This window comes from Phascolarctos cinereus, unplaced genomic scaffold (genome assembly GCF_003287225.1).
Source record: "Phascolarctos cinereus isolate Bilbo 61053 unplaced genomic scaffold, phaCin_HiC Scaffold_4;HRSCAF=312, whole genome shotgun sequence".
In the NCBI taxonomy this organism is placed as follows: domain Eukaryota; kingdom Metazoa; phylum Chordata; class Mammalia; order Diprotodontia; family Phascolarctidae; genus Phascolarctos; species Phascolarctos cinereus.
In genome coordinates, this window is record NW_027555847.1 from 630,552,512 (window position 1) to 630,564,958 (window position 12,447).

The following is a 12,447-nucleotide window of genomic DNA, read 5'->3' on the forward strand; positions in this document are numbered from 1 at the left end:
GTTAATCAGATGGATGACCTATTCAGGAAGTTAAAAATAACATACCTATTTCCTGAAAAATTGATAAGGATGATAATGCACATTTTTTATTTGGGCACTGCCTTGGAAAAGGGATGGCAGGTCACAGTCACTTTTGCCTAACTTCTTGTAGTATGATCTCATCCACTATGAATTGAGTGGGATGATCTTAGATCAACAGCCCTCCCTTCTTCCCTCTCTCTTGTTTGCCTGATGAATTTGTAGCCAATCCTTTAAAGTCAAAATCTGATGTTGCTCCCAAATCCAGAATGCCCTTCCCCATGCCTCTTGATATGCAACTCTCTGGTATACTTATCATATGATTTTGTGAATTCCAGATATGAAGTACTGTTCTTTTAAGACACTACCCTTCCACAAGGAGAAGTTCAGTGCTAAAAGGAGTAGAAAGTATACTTTTGAGTAAAGAAAAAATAAATCAACTGGTAAAGGTTGTAAGGTATTCCTTTCCAGTAGATGAACAGTTTGATTCATAAAAGGAATAGGAAAAGAACTTAGTTTAATTTTTTAAATTGCTTAAAATGGACATGTAAATAAATGTAGTTGTCTGTTGGAATTTGAGTAGTTTGGATAGAAAGTGGACTATGATGTAAATATGGAAGGTTAAATCACCTTGTAAATGACGTAGGTTGATGTCTTATTGGTATGTAAACATTTTCAGGGTTTAAAAGACAAAAATCAGGGGCAGCTAGGTGGTACCGCACATAGAGCACTGGCCCTGGAGTCAGGAGGACCTGAGTTCAAATCTGATCTCATACCAGACACTTGTCACTTACTAGCTGTGTGACCCTGGGCAAGTCACTTAACCCCAATTGCCTCACAGAAAAAGGTAAAAATCCTTTATTTATTAAAGCTGATATTTGAAGAAACTAAAAAAAAAATGAAAAATCATATAACCTCTTGGAGATTGTGGAATAAATGATTAAAGAAGAACTGCTGGTTATCATATAGGAGCTTCAGTGATTTGTTACCAGATAAGTGAAAGGTAAGTGAATGAGTGCAAGAGTCTCTGATTTAAGCCACTGACATAGGCTAGAAGATTGAGAAGAATAAAGCTGAGAGCAGAGTGGTCAAGAACATGCATTGTAGGAAGGGACAGCAGGGGCTCAAAAAAAAAAAAAACTTAGCCTTAGATGTTTGAAGAAATCCTCAGTAAAAGCAATCAGCTAACAGAAGATTTCCATTGCTAGTTCCTAGTTGGCTAAATAAATACTGGAGTTCCAGCTATTGTGTTTTTTTTTTAGTGCCCCCTAAAGTATATGATAGATGAAGCTTCTCCCAAGGTCTTGCTGTTCTTTTCAGCCCCTCTCTGGTTCTAGGGAAAAATAGAAAGGGAAAAGTAATCTTGCAACTGCTTTGATGTATAATAGATGCTAAGCTCTAACTGAAGAACGTAGAATTCTGGTGAGTAAAAGCACTTGTTGGTGGGTAATGCTATTTATTTGTCATTGCTCAATGCTTTCTGTTGTATCTGACTCTTTGTGACCTTATTTGAGGTTTTCTTGGCAAAGATACTGGAGAGGTTTGCCATTTCCTTCTCCAGCTCATTTTACAGATGATGAAACTGAGGCAAATAGGGTTAAGTGCCCAGCTAGTAAGTATCTGAGGCCATTTTGAACTTAGGTCTTCCTGACTCCAGGCCAAGCACTCTATCTACCGCACTACCTAGCTGCCTGACGCTATTTATGACAAGCCCCAGATTATAGGCCCTCCTTGATAAGAACATGATCACATTAAAGAAATCTGTTTAACAACCCATTTATGAAAACCAAACAAGTGAAGAATGAATACTGTGAAGAAAAGGACATGCAGTCTAATGGCCAGCCCTTTGAATTAGTCATTGAATATGACTACCTTGGACAGGTATTAGAAATGGACAATGAAATAGGCACAGAGTTGAGAAAAAGAAAGAGAATACCCTTGATTGAATTTGGAAAATTCCGCCTTCCTGTCAATGGTCCCAAGTTGATCTCTCACCCCAAAACTAGTTTTTAACACCAATATACTCTCAATAATGCTATATAACTATAAATCATGGAACAACACACTCTCCGAAGATTCTGAAATTGCAGAGCAACAAAGAGCTAATGATGGGTAGTATTTTAACACTGATGAATTGTTTACAAGGAGTAGTATAAGAGATATCCAGAAGATGTATGATTGGAAAATTATTTTGGGTTAGATGCATTAAGGCAAGAGATAACAAATGGACATTCCTAGTATACCAGTATGGTGGTATCCACAAAATGTTAAAAGATAGGGGCAGCTAGGCGGCACAGTGGATAGAGCACCGGCCCTGAAGTCAGGAGAGCCTGAGTTCTAATCTGGCCTCAGACCAAACACCTGACACTTCCTAGCTGTGTGATCCTGGGCAAGTCACTTAACCCCAACTGTCTAAAAAAAAAATGTTAAAAGATGTAGAGGAAGACATACCTCCAGGGAACTGGGAAGTCCTCTTTGGAGAAAATGCACAAGAATCATGCAGGATTAGATGACAAAAAAAAAATAGATTATAATCTACTCAGATGGCAATTGTACCCAAATCAGGGAGAAAGGCAAACCAATCTTCATATAAAAATCAACTATAGGGTTGCTTCAGAATTGGTCAGTGCCTGAAAACCTGGAACCTTCATAGATAACTCTCTGATATATGTAGAACAGAAGCAGGGGACCATTTCTCTTTTATAAATGACCCATTATTTGAATCTGATACCTAAGCACCCATAGTTGTAATTAGGCAATAATACTTGTGACAAAGCCCTATGAGGTAGAGGCTAATTATTTGTTTTAATTGGATCCATGATTTAATCGATATAGAGAGCTCCCAACAAGTAAAGACCTTGTTTTATAACTTGCCATCTCAGAAAGCTACTTGAGACGCTGAGCAGATCAATGACTTTCCAAGGGTCACAGAGCCAGAACATGTAAGAGAGGACTTCGGCCCTAGTTTTCCTGACTCAAGGGTCAACTCTTTATCTATCATGTTGTGCTGAAAAGGCAAAGATATTATTATTAATAATATCATTGTTGCTATTGTTATTGCTGTTGGGCAGCTGGTTAGCATGATAAAGTGCTGTATTTGGAAGATGACCTGAGTTCAAATCCAGCCTAAAACATACTAACTGTGTGACTTCAGGCACATCAGTTAACTCCTCATAGCCTCAATTTCTTCAGCTGTGAAATGAATAATAATATCTACTTCCCATGGTTGTGAGGATCAAATAAGATGATATTCAAAATGCTTTGCAAATCCTTAGGTGCAATCTACTATTTTGATTATGTGGAAACAGAGTGGCCTAGCATATAGAGAGCTGGCCTCAAATCCAAGAATAGCTGGATTCAAATCCTGCTTCAGCTGAGTATACTGGGTACATGATCCTGGGCAAGTCACTTAACTTTTCAGTTGTCAGTATAGACAATTCTCTAAGACTCTAAGTTGTAAGGAAAGTGCTAAACTGTATTAGCAGAAGGATTTTCCTCAGCCAGGAGTTCCTTATACTAATGAAATCACAGGTACAAGTCTTATCAATATCATCATCACTATTGCCATCATCATTTTTGTCATCATCATCATTTTCATTGTTGTCATTGTCATCTTCCTTGTTGTTCACTTGTTTCAGTCAGACTTGTCAGGCAATCAGAGGTTAAGTGACTTGTCTAGGGTCACATAGCTAGGAAGTGTCTGAGACTGGATTTGAACTCAGATCTTCAGCGCTTTATCCACTGAGCTACCAGCTGCCTCTAGCTGTCCTTCAAAGACTCAATATTTCATTAATTCAGATGCTCCTTCTACCAATGTATATCTCAACCCCTCTGCTCCTTAGAAGATAATGTTCTAGGACATCTTTGTTGTTGTGGGGGTTTTTTGTTTTGTTTTTTTTAGTGAGGCAATTGGGGTTAAGTGACTTGCCCAGAGTCACACAGCTAAGGCGTGTTATGTGTCTGAGGCCAGATTTGAACTCAGGTCCTTCTGACTCCAGGGCCAGTGCTTTATTCACTGCACCACCTAGCTGCCCCTCTGGACGTCTTTGTTACATAAAAGCCCAGTAGCTACCTGGTGGTAAGCCTCTCCCTCTTTAGTTAGGGAGTACTCAGACAACAGACAAATACTTTGTTGCCAGCCTTTTCTCTAAGCTTTTCCAGCTTGCTATGACCTGCAAAACCTTATGACCCATTGGCATTGCCTTCAAGAACCCAGGGTCACCTCTTTGTCATGATGAAACACTGGGCATTAGTGAAGGTTGATTACCATGACTGCCACTACTACTAAGGATATAAACAGATTAATGTGACCCTTCTTTGAAAATAGTCAACCATGTCGATTAAAAACAATGGTAATCATTATCAGAATGTATTATAGTATTGTATTTCATAGCTAAAGCCCAGCAGTTAAAGGTTTGGGGGAGAGGTGTAATTTTTTCACAGCGTTTTTTTCTTTTAAACATACTTCTTGCTTTGGAAAATTCTCTTGCTGAAAAAAGAAATAATGTTGCATGTAGTAACATCTCCATCTACTGGAACTCTGTGATATTGCTGCTAAGATTTTTAACACAAGCTGTTCGCTATTGCGGCCCAGTGAATAAAGATTGATATTTCAGGTAGAAATCCCCACCACCACCAGAGGCTTTTAGCCCATTCACAACTAAGCAACCCAAAAGACCATTGTTATCCACCCACTCTTCCCAGCTTTGTTATTCACTCACATCTTCCTATGGCACATAGTAGGTGTTTGATAAATGCTAGTTGACTGACCACTGCCTCAATGATCCCAGAGAGGTACTACTAAGAAACTGACTTAGGTCCTAGGCAGAATCAAATCTATTGGTTTAATAGAGACAGAAGATATCTGGAGAGATCTATTCCCCAGTCTTCAAGGCACGGCTACATTCAAACCGTCCCAGGAAAACAATCAGCCACATCTTTCTTCCAATTCACCAGAAATGGAGACTCCACAAGTACCCTTGGTAAAACCCAGGTTAGCATCTCATAGCGTGATATAGTAGAAAGAGTCCCAAAATAGAAGTCACATGGCCTGGGTCCCCAATCTCATCTCTCTTACTACCTGTATGACCTCAGACACATCACCTCCCCTCTCTAGATCTCAGTTGCCTTTGTAACTATAAAAGGGGGTGTTTGACGATTATCTTGAAGGTCCTTTCTGGTACTAATATTCTATGCTCCAAGGCCCCTTCCAGCTCTGCATTCTATATTCCAAAGTTCTACATTCTAGGATTTATCCAGTTCTAACAGCCTGTGTTCTAATGTTCCTTCTAACTGGCACATTCCATCTAAGCTCTACAACATGGATGAAGCTTGACTTTGGCACTGAGAAGATTCTCTTATTAGAATGGCATTTTTGGATACCCAGTCTTGGTGTTTTCATGCACTTCTATCTTTCCTTATCCTTTGCCACTATCAAAAAGTACTAACAGAGCTCTCTTGGCCCTGTGCTAAATGTGGCACAAAACAAAGAAAATGAATGTGGCTTTTGCCCCCAAGCATACAATGCCTTCAGCATACAATAATTTGTTGGTTTTGCTTCTGGGTTTTTTTTTTGTTATACCTCTGCTCACAATCATTCAGTGGTTTTCCATTGATTAAAATCAAGTCCCCTAATCAATCAAGTCCAAATTATCTTGACATTCAAGGCTCACCACAACTTGACTCCGATATGCCTTTCCAGACTTCTCACATTAATCCTCTTCATGCACTTCTTTCTTTCTCTTTCTTTCTTTTCCTCTTCCTTCCTTTCTCTTCCTTGTTTTCTTTCTCCCTTTCTTTCTTGTTTTCTTTCTTTGTTTCTTCCTTTCCTTCTCTTCTTTCTTTTATCTTTTTCTTGTTTGTTTGCTTGTATACTCACTTGCTTTGTTCTTTTTTCTTTCATTCTTTATTTCCTGCTTGCTTCTTTATTTTCTACTTCTTTCTTTTCTTTTTTTACTTTGTTTCTTTCTGCCTTCCTTCCTTGCTTGTTTGCTTACATTCTTCCTTTTTTCCTATCTTCTTTTACTTACAAAACAGAAGTTCTTGCCATATTCATGTGCTTGATATTTTTCCACCTCTATTATCTTACTCAAGTCATCTCCTAGGTCTGGAATGCAACCTTTCAACCTCATCCCTCATCTCTCTATGTCAAAAATCCTACACAGTTGAAATACTACCTCCTCTATAAAACCTTTCTTTATCCTCACCCTCAAACTGGAAGTGATCTCTCATCCCAACATCTCATAGTATTTTGCTTATACCCCCTCCTATGTATATATCACGTGTCAGTTTTACACACAACAAGATGGAAAGCATCATGAAAGGACAGAATTTTATTTATCCTTGAATCTCTTCGGAACTGAACAGAAGGCCTTACATATATTGGACACTTAATAAATGATTATGGCCTAAATATATGTGTAAATCACTAAAGAAAACACAAACCAAATGGAGTTGTTGTTACCAAATTCCTGAAAGCATGCCTGGTTTCCTTTGTACCCAAGGGCTAACCTTGAACAAAATCAGGAAAAAAGTAAATTCTCCCAGTTCCATCCCTGCCCCCTTTTTCTCCCACAGCCCACTTCTCACCTATCAGTCAATCAATATAAGCACTTATCAAATACCTACTAAGTGACAGATATTGTGCTACCATGATGTCAAGTGTCCTCATGTCCCCATGATTCTCCTATCTCTCTGATAAACTCATTTATCCTGTGGCATATGGGACTGAATGTGATACCCTTCTCAGGAATATTTCTATCTTAAGAAGGCTATACAGAAAGGATAGTCCTTAGCACCAAGGACTGAAAGCTTTCTCGTGAATTTTCAGGAAGCTCCAGTAGGAACATTCCTTTTAGGAGGGAGTCCTTGCTATTACCCCTCAAATAGCAGGGAGATAATAATGACTCACTTTTACCTAGTGTTTTAAGATTCACAAACCATTTTCATCATGGCATTCCTATGAGAGGTAAAGAGTAAAAGTATTAATATCACAATTTTACAGATGAGAAAACCAAGACTCAGGGACATAAAACTACTTGCTCAGTATAACACAGCTAATGTCAGAGCAGCAACTCAAACTCAGGTGTTATAAAATTTGGAGTAGTTAAATCTTTAAAAGACTGCATTTTCTACCTGCATACCTTAGGCTTGCCCCATATAACACCAATGTAACATTTTGCCATTTAGACTTTGGTCCTAACTAGAAACAGAGAAGCCAAATTCTCTCTCTCTCTGAATATTTAATAACCTTAGAACGTTCAGTGGGATATAGGAATCAGGATACCCTGAAAAGGAATCTGTGCTCCAGAACAGGAGTCGTGGGTTCTGAATCCCAATCATTTATATCCTGTGAGCACTGAGACATCTCGGTGGCTCATGCCATCAAACAGTAGCCAAATAAATGTGAACACAACAGCTGTCTGCTGCAAAGAGAAGCGACCACACAGCCAATTAAGCAGCTGGACAAAGGAAAGAATAAGTAAGAGGGAAACAGTAAGAGGGTCCCTCAACTCGATTCAGCATGCATTTCTTAAGCACGGACTATGTGCCAGCACTGTGTGTTACATTCTAGGAATCCAAAGACAGAGATGAAACAGCCCTTCTCCTGGGGGAGCTCACATTCTCCTCGGGGGCAATCACCAAACTTACATTACAGCTTCATGGGTCATGGAGTAGATATCCATTAAATGGGAACCCATCCAATCATGTACAATAAAACTCCGTATTAACCAGATTTCTCAGAGGATGGAGGTTTCTAATAACTGAAGATCAAAAGAAACTCCCATTCATTCAATAAACATTTACTGGTGATATTTTGCAAATGTCACCAGTTAGCATTTATTTAGCCCTCTACCAATTATAAAGTGCTTTCCTTATAATAAACATGTTTTGTATTTAGTTACAAGACCCGTTTAAACCTGATATTATTTAAGCCTCGTGGAAGCCCTGTCAGTTACATACTACAGGGTGTCCCAAAAGTTCTAGTGCAGATTTCTGTTATTAAAAGTTTAAAATTGTACTAAGGCTTTAGTGATGCTCAAAAAAATTGAGTAGAAAAGAAGAAACTGAGAATCAGAGTTTAGTGAGGTGTTCAAGGTTACCCAACTAATCAGTGGCAGTATGTGACTTTCACTCAGGCCTACTAATTCCAGCTCCAGGAATCAGCAGATACATGAAGGCCCTATACTAGGTGCTTTGGATTGATTGGTGGTGATAAACACATTTGTAGAGTCTTTGAGGAAAAAATAGGCCAACAGAAAGTAGAATGGAATAGGGCCCAAGAGAAGCACAAGTAAAAGCCTTCTAGGATTTTGGAGGTGATAGAATCAACACTGGCTGGGAAAATCGATTAAGTTCATTGAAAAGGTTGCATGAATTAGGCCTTAAGATTCAAAAGAATTAGAGACAGGTAGAGGGCATTCCAGAGCTAGGAGATAGTATGGCCAAATATTCCAAAGCAGGAAAGTAAAATAAGTGAAAATGGTAAATATATATTTTTTTATGAAGAGTATTTTTGGTAAAGTATTTTTAATTAAGGGAAAATAAAAATAATAAAACAAAGTCAGAGTACTAAAATGTTGACAAAACAGAACACAGAAATCTTTTCCCATTATGGCCTTAATATGCCTGCAAAGGCATAGCTAAACCTCGAAGAACTATGAATGGTTCCATCCTTAGGTGAACCCAGGCTCATCCTGCCTCAATCTCTATCGTTAGCTTATTATTAAGACTGGTCTTAAGGTTACGGGAAGTGCCACTTTTCCACATTACAAAGTATAACATGATAAAAAAAAAAAGGCACACTCTTATGAGAAAAACCCCACTAAGTTCCACTTTGATGTCTTCTTGTGGCATGGAGATGATCTTGGGCTTTGTGAAGCTATGCCAGCAAAACCCAACCTTGGCAGGCCCAACCAAGCTGGAAAGACTTCAGGTATGGGCCTGGTGACAGACAGTGGGCCTGTTGTCTGAGGACTGGCCTTGTTAAATCCACAGAGGTTCATCATCAAAGAGCTGGTCACTAAGTGATTAATGCTTTTGGCCACAGTGACTCCCAAAGATCATCTAGTAAATCAGGAAGAAGTCGGCATCTGCATTATTACATGGAATCCTCACACCAACGACACCACGGATTTTTATATCATGTCTTGATATAATCCAGTGGCTTTTAACATTTTGTTTGTGTAATGGATCCCTTTGGCAATCTAGAGAAGCCTATGGGCTTTTGCTCAGAAAAAAAAACCTTTAAATAACTTAAAGAAATGCTAAATTTTAGTCAGAGATTAGTGAAGATAGAGATGTTTTCCCCATCCAAGCCTATGAACCCCAGGTTAGGATCCCCTATTCTAGTATATCTATCTGTGGTTGAGCCACAGGACCAGCTGTCACGCTTTCTGGGGACAGTTCTGGGTCTGATGGTTCCTGACTATACTTAAAACAACACCATGATGAAAGTTTTGCAAGTGTTATTGTCTTTGTTTCAAAGAAATGGGGGGAGGGGGGGCCAGCTAGGTGGCACAGTGGATAGATCACTGGCCCTGAAGTCAGGAGGACCTGAGCTCAAATCTGGCCTCAGACCAAACACTTGACACTTACTAGCTGTGCGACCCTGGGCAAGCCACTTAACCCCAATTGCCTTTTAAAAAAAAAAAAAGAAAAGAAAAATTAAAAATAAAAAAATGGAAGCTCATAGAAATGGAAGCGAGGTGACTTCTCCAACATTATCAAGCACTAGCTCCTCAAAGTCTAGGGAAGAGATTCAAACCCTAGTCTTCTGCTGCCTGGTTCAGTTATTCTCTTCAATCAACAAGTTTTTATCAAGCATCTACTATGGGCCAAGATGGTGGTCACTTGCTACTATGGAAAATCCCCCCCAAAACCTTACTTTACATTTTTTCTAGCATCACAAATATTGCAGTCATATAGTAATAATAAGACAGTTTCCACAGGCCATACCACTCCCACTCAGGAGAGTCAAGCCCCCTCCGAGAGGAATCAGTCCCCTGGATCCCATAGCAAGAGTCAGTGCTCAGTCACCAATGTACCACCCTCCTTCTCCCAGGCCTGCCCAACAAGCCAAAAGAGAAGAGTTAGAAGTTTGATGTATCACCTTTTGAATAGTTATCAACCCTGTCAATTTGGGAAACTGTACTTTATCTTCTTTTCCTCCTAATCTGGCTTTCCAAGTCATCAGATCTAGTGGATGGAGTTCTGGACTTGGAGTCATGAAGAGATGGGTTTGAATCCTACCTCTGAGACTTACCAACCACGTGACCATGGATAAGTCAGTTACTTCCCAGAGCCATCTATAAAATGGGACAAGAATATTTGTAGTAGCTACCATACCAGGCTGCTATAAGGCTTAAATGAGATAATGTGTGTAAAATATTCCAAAAAGTTTATGGCATTATATAAATGTCAGCCATTAATGCTAACCAGTGACAAACCCTTGGGTGAATCAGGAGACAGTTAGGGTGGTTTTGAGCCATGTTATATGATGAATGGGGAGCTGTAGGTGGAGGGCCCTTTCAGAACTGAGAAGCAGCTGGTCATAGCTTAAGAATAGGATAAATAATGCTGGGTAGTATGTTCCTTTGGGAGCTTTTATCATGAGGTGCTGGAACCCAGCCAGTCAGTCGAGGATGCTTGTGGCAACAAGCTCTGCCAGTCTGGACATGTGTGGAGAATGGATGACAGAAGGATCCTGAATGAACAGCTGCTTGAGGAGAACCATCCCAACTTCTCAGAACACCCAGGCTCATCCTTTTCAACACTGATGCCTTGCTTTGGACAGCTGGTAACCAGACCAGTATGGCTTGTAGCCAAGGTTTAGCCCTGCCTGCACCCAAAGGAGACTGCCACCAGGGAGGGGAATTAAAGAGGTGTCCAAAAGCCCCACAGAACCTAATGTACCTCCGCAGCACCATGTTCCATAATACCCGAATTCCCTACCGTTAGGTCTACTGCTGAGTATTGTGTCCCCAGAAAACCCAAACTAAAATACAGTATGTTAGGGGAAGGGTGGAGCACATATTTAGGGAGTAGTATTCATTAACCATAGAGTGAAAAATATGTATCAAATTAGCTAGAAAGTCCTTTAGGCAGGCCATAAGCAGGTGGAATGTAGGACAGGCAAGTTCTAATGGCAAGAGAAGAAGTAAATTTGAACTTGAAATAAGGATAAACTTTTGAAACTGGTTGATTCCCAGTCGCTTAAGGTCTTCAAGAAAAGACTGGACGACTACTTATCAAGAATGTTTTAGAGGGGCTTCCTATTCAGTTACAGGTTAGCTCAGCAGTGCCCAAATGTCACAGCAATGCTTTTGACTTAGACAGGCCACCAAACTCCCATACCCGAGACATGCATGTTTCCCAGCCCCAACCTTCAGCTGTAGTTTGATGCCTGCTCTGTTTGGCATGGCATTGGGAAGAGGTCATGGTAACAGCTCTATCTAAAGTGGTAAAAAGCCTGTTTTCCACCGTGAATCCTGGGACAGTAAAGAAATGAGAGGGAATGGGAAGGAAACAGGGAGGAATCCCAAGGCCTGGATAATGGGTCTGGAGGCCAAGGAATATTTCTACAACGACAACCTAAACATTCAATGTTCTGTGATTCCTCATGGCAAAGAATACTATGCCATGAATGCAATAAAAAATAAAAGCTTGAGAACCATTGGATTAGAAGTTACTGAAGTCTTTTCCAACTTAGAAGTTCTGTGGGATATGAAAGTCATGAATGGTACAGTCAGGATTCAAAGCCCAGGTCCTTTGTTTTTAAATCCAGTGCTCAAATCCTGATGTTTTGACTTCAAGATTACTGCTCTTTTCATTAACTCATGCTTTCTTTCATAAAAACAGAAGGTTGAGCGACATAATGTCTAAAGTCTCTTTTAGTCTGAAAAGTAAATTATTCTGACTATGACATCCAGTGGTATTCTGGTAAATGTTTAACCATCAGCTCCCTGAAGAGGATATTGTTGGAAAAGATATCTGAAGTATTTGCCCTTTGGCTCCACTGACCATCTCTGTGACTTCCCACTCCGAAATACCCCTCCCTGGATTCTACTCTTCTGTACATATTGTCTTCCCTTATTAGAATGTAATATCCTTGAATAAAGGGATTCTCTTTGTTTTTGTATCTCTTTGTTTTGTATTTATTTTGGAAGTACTACCAGTACTTAGCACAGCACCTGGCAGTTAGTAAGATCACGTGACCAGCTTTCTAATACATTCACTGAGGCCCTAATCAGTTATTGTCATACTCACCTGGACATCAGGTCTCACCAAATCACTCTGATGGTTGCAGAGTCTGTGATCACTCTGAAGAGCACACTGAAATTCAAAGGCTTTAGCATCAGGTTAACCTGTGCCCATTTCAGGGTTTGACATTATTATTTTTTAAAAATGATAAAATCAGTTCCCACTTTT